This window comes from Triticum urartu, chromosome 7A, assembly GCF_056163025.1.
Source record: "Triticum urartu cultivar PI428250 chromosome 7A, HENAU_Tu73, whole genome shotgun sequence".
In the NCBI taxonomy this organism is placed as follows: domain Eukaryota; kingdom Viridiplantae; phylum Streptophyta; class Magnoliopsida; order Poales; family Poaceae; genus Triticum; species Triticum urartu.
The window spans coordinates 128,600,966-128,607,755 of NC_141879.1; positions in this window are offsets into that span (position 1 = coordinate 128,600,966).

A 6,790-nucleotide genomic window follows, 5' to 3' on the forward strand; every position below is an offset into this window, starting at 1 on the left:
AAACTTCCTCAGCAAGCTGTTTATGTGTTCAGTTAGTCCCCGGCAAAGCTTAAAACATGACATTGAATATGTTGGTATAGATTGTGCTACTGATTTGATCAAAACCTCTTTCCCCCTGCTGACAAGCACTTTTCCAACCACCCTTGAATGTGTTTCCATATCCTGTCCTTCAGGTATCTGAAACTACCTTCCTTCTTTCTACCTACATCTGTAGGAAGTCCCAAATATTTTTCTGACAATGATTCGGTGTGTACATCCAAGGCATTCTTGATTTCATCACGCGTTGACTCCGATACACCCTTGCTGAAATAGATGGAGGATTTTTCTGTATTGACACATTGCCCCGACGCATCACAATACCTTCTCAATATATCTCGCACACGCACCACACTCTCACTGTTAGCTTCAAAAAACAGAAGGCTGTCGTCTGCAAAGAGCAAATGATTAACTATCAGGGCTAATGGGTTGCGGCCCAATATGCTCCTCACGTTGGTTGCTTGTGCGATTCGGTCGCCTCACTGCATTCACTCCCGATTTGGTGGCGGGAACTTTGGAGTGAATTGATGACATGGCGCCATCACTCCCCGATTGGCTAGGCACGGTTGAATTCTCCCATGAAAAACATCGGATAACTTTTTTTGGACATTAAAAGAACTTCATGAATTCAAAAGAAGTTCATAAATTTTAAAATGTTTGTTGATTTAAGAAATTCACGAATTCATTTTTTTTAAAATATCCATGAATTCAAAAAAGTTTCTGAAATTGAAAAAAATACATAAATTTGGAAAAAATCACAGATTTGGAAAAGTTCACGGATTCAAAAATGTTAACGAATAAAAAACAAAACAGTTCATGGGTCTAAAAAAGTTTCATTAATTCAAAAGAGTTGACGAATTGGAAATATTCACAAATTTGAAATTTGTTTACCAAAGTAGGAGAAAAAAGAAGAACAAGGAAAAGGAAAAAATGAAAAAAGCAAAGAGTTGTCGGTGTTGGGGTAGCCACACGTGGAGTTGCAGATGCAAGAAGCATCGTATAGTCAGGGAAGCAGTGGTGTGCCAGGAAGAAAATGGTGACACGATCAAGGCAGTCGTCAAGGTGGGTGTCAATGATTAGAGAGGAGGTCGGTGGAATTGTTGTTCTATTGCTGAGCCTCGTGGGTGTCCTTGTTGGAGTACAAGACAAGATAAAAAAATCCTATGATATTCTCTATTTCTTAAATGTCGTGATACTCTAATTTCGTAAGTTAAACATGTGGCCAAGGTTGGAAAAAGCGGTAGGCGTAAGCGAGGCGGTTCGCCTTCGCCTAGTGTCTAGGCGGTGCTTAAGCGCCCTAGACGCAGCCTAGGCAATTATATATATATATTACTATTAGGGTGTATATGTGGTTATTATATGTGTATTTTATTAATTTAGGGCATATAAGAATGTTAACTACCAGCTACTACAATTGGAATATGGCCCTTTTGGCACATCAGTGCAATATGACATGATTTCTCGTTTGGGTAGACAATTTCTTACTTGCTCTGCCTAGACTTCTACTTATGCCCTAGGCGAGGCGTTTGGCCATTGCCTAGCGCCTAGACGTGCCTAAGCGCCTCCTAGGCACTGCCTTTTGCAACAGAGCATGTGGCACAGATCTCAACCTAAACTACATGACCCCATTCCGTAGCTTCCTTTACCCAAAAAGCCAAAAGTATGTACCTTGAGCCAGATGAGATGGCCCCAAGCTTAAAACATCATTTGATCGGAGTTCAGCAGACATGACCAACGACGAGAAAGGAGAAGGTCATGATTACGAAGACATGGGTGAGCCATTCCTCATGTCTCTCAATCCCCCAATGAGTTGCGGGTTTTGCTCTCATTCGAAGGCTAGATCAGACCATGGGAATTGACTTGTTTTTATCTCTTCCTTCCTTTCTTCCGCTTTGCAAGAACTATAGGTGATGGTATCATAATGTTTGTTCTATGCTACCATATCCATCTTTTATAACATGGGCTGTCTAGAAGCAGATGCATTGTTCCCTTGTTTCTTTTATTTTTGTTTTGAAGTCACACTAAATGAAGGTTATTAATTATCTATCATGGCCATGAGCAGGATGCATGTGGTTTCTGACTAGTACCGCTTTTATTTTATCTTTTGAAATTTGGGTGCTTGTTGTTATGAAATTTTAGTGCAAGTCAATACGGCTATCAGAACCTTATAAAGCAGGGACATGGATATTTGGATCCTAGAGACAAGCAACCCTTATATCTGTGCGACCACCAGGAGCTTTGTGTTATCTATTGATAAAGTAGTAATTAAATATATTATCTAGGAAGAAAAGATTGAATACACGATTAATGGAATAATACCAAAGAAATAAAGTGGCACTGGCCTTAGTCTCATTCAATAACACGGGCCGGAACAGAATCTTAGCTTGAGTCGAACATCTTCTTGAATTCGCTCGTCTACTTGCAAAGCAAGATTTAGTTATTCGGAAAAGGGGATCAAGCCTCGACCTCTACATAGAGCAATGCACACAATCATATTAGTAGTATTAGTTATTCAACAAAGATCTCACAAGAACATACATTAAACAAACCGAAGCCTAACAAAGCAAGAGTTAGTGAGTCACCTAACTGATGTAGTTGGGGTTAATGTCATTTATGCGAAGGTAATTTAAGTAACAGGGTGGAATAGTCTTTATTTTGTACCAGCTGTGTTGAGACTTGATAGGTCGGTTGTGTTTTCAATGAAATGGTGACTTGGGCGAGGTCCTTTCTTGTCCTAAGAGAGTGGTATGGGTATGTTTTAGGCCCGGTTACAGATATTTTTTAATAATTATTTTATTAACTTAAATATAGCATTAAACAGATATAAAACATAATGAGCAACACCAGGCCTCTGCATAGCTAAGATAAACACAACCAATATCAATAGTCTAGCGAAAGGAAAAAAGAAAAATCGACATATTGGCAACAAAAGAGTCAGATGACCAATGCTATGTCGAAGGGGGCATGGTTACCGATATGCAAAAGAGAGAAGAGACTGGAGAAAGGAATATAGGAAGAGAGCATGTGGAAGAAGGAAGAGCAATTGTTGCTCTAAAGGAATCTAGAACCAGAGACAAAGAAGAAATGAAGAAAATGCAGGAAAAAATAGCATTTAAATGAAGAGATGAGAGATCAAAGAGATACCATGAAGAAAAGCTTCGGCGCACTGGTGTGTGATGCGCCGGCTCTAAAGGAAATGATGACTAATATTAATTATCTCATGGTAACTAACACGTGGCTCTAGCAGAGTGGAATGTTATTGTATAGTTGTCGACTCCAACGGATATTACTAGCACATGGTAGCTTTAATACATGAGTAGATGATATACCACTAGTTTGCTTTATTACATAATCTAATCAATACACAAAAACAAACAACAAAGTGGGAAGGTTGGCAAAGATGATTTTTTGCTTAGTTTGTCTCTAGACTAGGAGATCTTTGTGTGCCGACCAAGACACTTCTGGAATGGGCGAAATGAAAAGTATGGCTCCATGGATGACACAAGCTCTCCCATTTCCAAAAATTTCATCCCCAATAATGAACAACAAAGAACCCAAAATCTCACATGGGGACGAATCTAGCGACTGCGCAGAAGAAAAGAAAAATAATGTAACTCCACGGACCTGGAACTAGCATGTTTTATTGTTTATTTTTAGGAGGAAGAGAGAATTTTCTATGGGAGAATTGCTTAAGCAATGGAGGAAGAGTCGGTGAATGGTTCTTGCTGACTATGGATGAGAGCGTTGCAGAGCATTGCGTGATGACATTAATTGGAATATGCGGCCATAGAAGAGGACCTAGATTTGTTGTGTAATAAAAAAATACGCAAAGATGCGTTATCATATATTCCAGAAATATACTCACTCTATATCAACAATAGTGCATATGAATTTTGTGTAAAAGCTAACTTTTAACCAATTACCAAGGATTCCAGAAATATACTCACTCTATATCAACAATAGTTCATATTAATTTTGTGTAAAAGCTAACTTTTAACCATTGACCAAGGTTGCTGGAAAAAATCACCATCCATGACAACAAATCAGCATCATTAGATCCATCATGAAAATACATTTTATCATTTTGCAATGCAGATGTTGATATTTTTCTATAAATTTAATCAAAACTAATAAATTTGACTTTGAAAAAATAATATGCACTATATTTAAAAGTAGAGTAAGTATGTGAGATATATGCTTAGAAATGCCTCCTAAGCTTATATCCCAGTGTTTTAAGAAGGGTGAGATATGTTATATGGGAGCACACCGTGCACCAAGGCATTTACAATGGTGCGATTGCATCTTATTACTTGCATTGAAAATGGAGCACCCCGTGTCAAACTTAATTATTAGGAAGAAAACTGATGATTAATTGACACGAGTGTCCAACAATTCTCTTTTCGTAAAAAAGCCATTTTGCACATAATGAAGAAATATTGCAAGCTTCATTGACTAAGTTGGTTTGCTGACATGGAATATAGTTTGGAGTTCATGAGTCAAAGGGTAAAATAAACAAATGAAAGGGTATACATGAATTACAAACTGAACCGATGTGGGTTGATGATAATCCTCAAGTGCAAGGAATCATCGTAACACTTTACAAAGATGGAAGTGGTATGTTGCTACGTCTTGAGCTTGCGTTGGTTTTCCCCGAAGAGGAAGGGATGATGCAGCAGAGTAGCGTAAGTATTTCTCTCAGCTTTTGAGAACCAAGGTATCAATCCAGTAGGAGCCCACGCTCAAGTCCCTCGTACCTGCACAAAGCGATAGCTACTCGCAACCAACGCAATTAGGGGTTGTCAAGCCCTTCACGGTCACTTACGAGAGCAAGATCTGATAGATAGAATATTTTTGGTATTTTTGATATAAGGATGCAAAGTAAAAATTAAAAGCAAAGTAAATAGCAAAATAATATAAAAGTGACAGAGATTGATATGATGAGAATAGACCCGGGGGCCATAGGTTTCACTAGTGGATTCTCTCAAGAGCATAAGTATTCTACGGTGGGTGAACAAATTATTGTTGAGCAATTGATAGAATTGTGCATAATTATGAGAATATCTAGGCATGATCATGTATATAGGCATCACGTTCGTGACAAGTAGATCGAAACGATTCTGCATCTACTACTATTACTCCACTCATCGACCGCTATCCAGCATGCATCTAGAGTATTAAGTTAAAAACAGAGTAACGCCTTAAGCAAGATGACATGATGTAGAGAGATAAATTCATGCAATATGAAATAAACACCATCTTGTTATCCTCGATGGCAACGATACAATGCGTGCCTTGCCGCCTCTTCTGTCACTGGGTAAGGACACCGCAAGATCGAACCCAAAGCTAAGCACTTCTCCCATGGCAAGAACTACCAATCTAGTTGGCCAAACCAAACGGATAATTCGAAGAGACTTGCAAAGATAACCAATCATGCATAAAAGAATTTAGAGAAGATTCAAATATTATTCATAGATAGACTTGATCATAAACCCACAATTCATCGGTCTCAACAAACACACCGCAAAAAAAAAGATTATATCGAATAGATCTCCACAAGAGAGGGGGAGAACTTTGTATTGAGATTCAAAGAGAGAGAAGAAGCCATCTAGCTACTAACTATGGACCCGAAGGTCTGAGGTAAACTACTCACACTTCATCGGAGGGGCTAGGATGATGTAGAAGCCCTCCGTGATGACGGCCCTCTTCCGGCGGAGCTCCGGAACAGGCCCCAAGATGGGATCTCGTGGATACAGAAAGTTGCGGCGGTGCAATTAGGGTTTTGGCTCCTGTTCTGATCGTTTGGGGGTACGTGTGTATATATAGGAGGAAGGAGTACGTCGGTGGAGCACCGAGGGGCCCACGAGGTAGGGGGGCGCGCCCTAGGGGGGGCACCCTCGTGACCACCTCTTTGATCCCTTGTAGTAGGGTCCAAGTCTCCTGGATCACGTTCGGTGAGAAAATCACGTTTCCAAAGATTTTATTCCGTTTGGACTCCGTTTGATATTCTGTTTATCCGAAACACTGAAATAGGTAAAAAAAAACAGCAATTCTGGGCTAGGCCTCCGGTTAATAGGTTAGTCCCAAAAATAATATAAAAGTGAAAAATAAAGCCCAATATAGTCCAAAACAGTAGATAATATAGCATGGAGCAATCAAAAATTATAGATACGTGTATCAGGCATCCCCAAGCTTAATTCATGCTCGTCCTCGAGTAGGTAAATGATAAAAAGAGAATTTTTGATGCGGAGTGCTACTTGGCATAATTTCAATGCAAATCTTCTTAATTGTGATATGAATATTCAGATTAGAAAGATTCAAGACAAAAGTTTATATTGACATAAAAAATAATAATACTTCAAGCATACTAACAAAGCAATTATGTCTTCTCAAAATAACATGGCCAAAGAAAGTTATCCCTACAAAATCATATAGTCTGGCTATGCTCCATCTTCCCCACACAAAGTATTTAAATCATGCACAACCCCGATGACAAGCCAAGCAATTGTTTCATACTCTAACTTTGTCAAAACTTTTTCAATCTTCACGCAATACATGAGCGTGAGCCATGGATATAGCACTATAGGTGGAATAGAATGGTGGTTGTGGAGAAGACAAAAAGGAGAAGATAGTCTCACATCGACTAGGCGTATCAACGGGCTATGGAGATGCCCATCAATAGATATCAATGTGAGTGAGTAGGGATTGCCATGCAACGGATGCACTAAAGCTATAAATGTATGAAAGCTCAACAAAA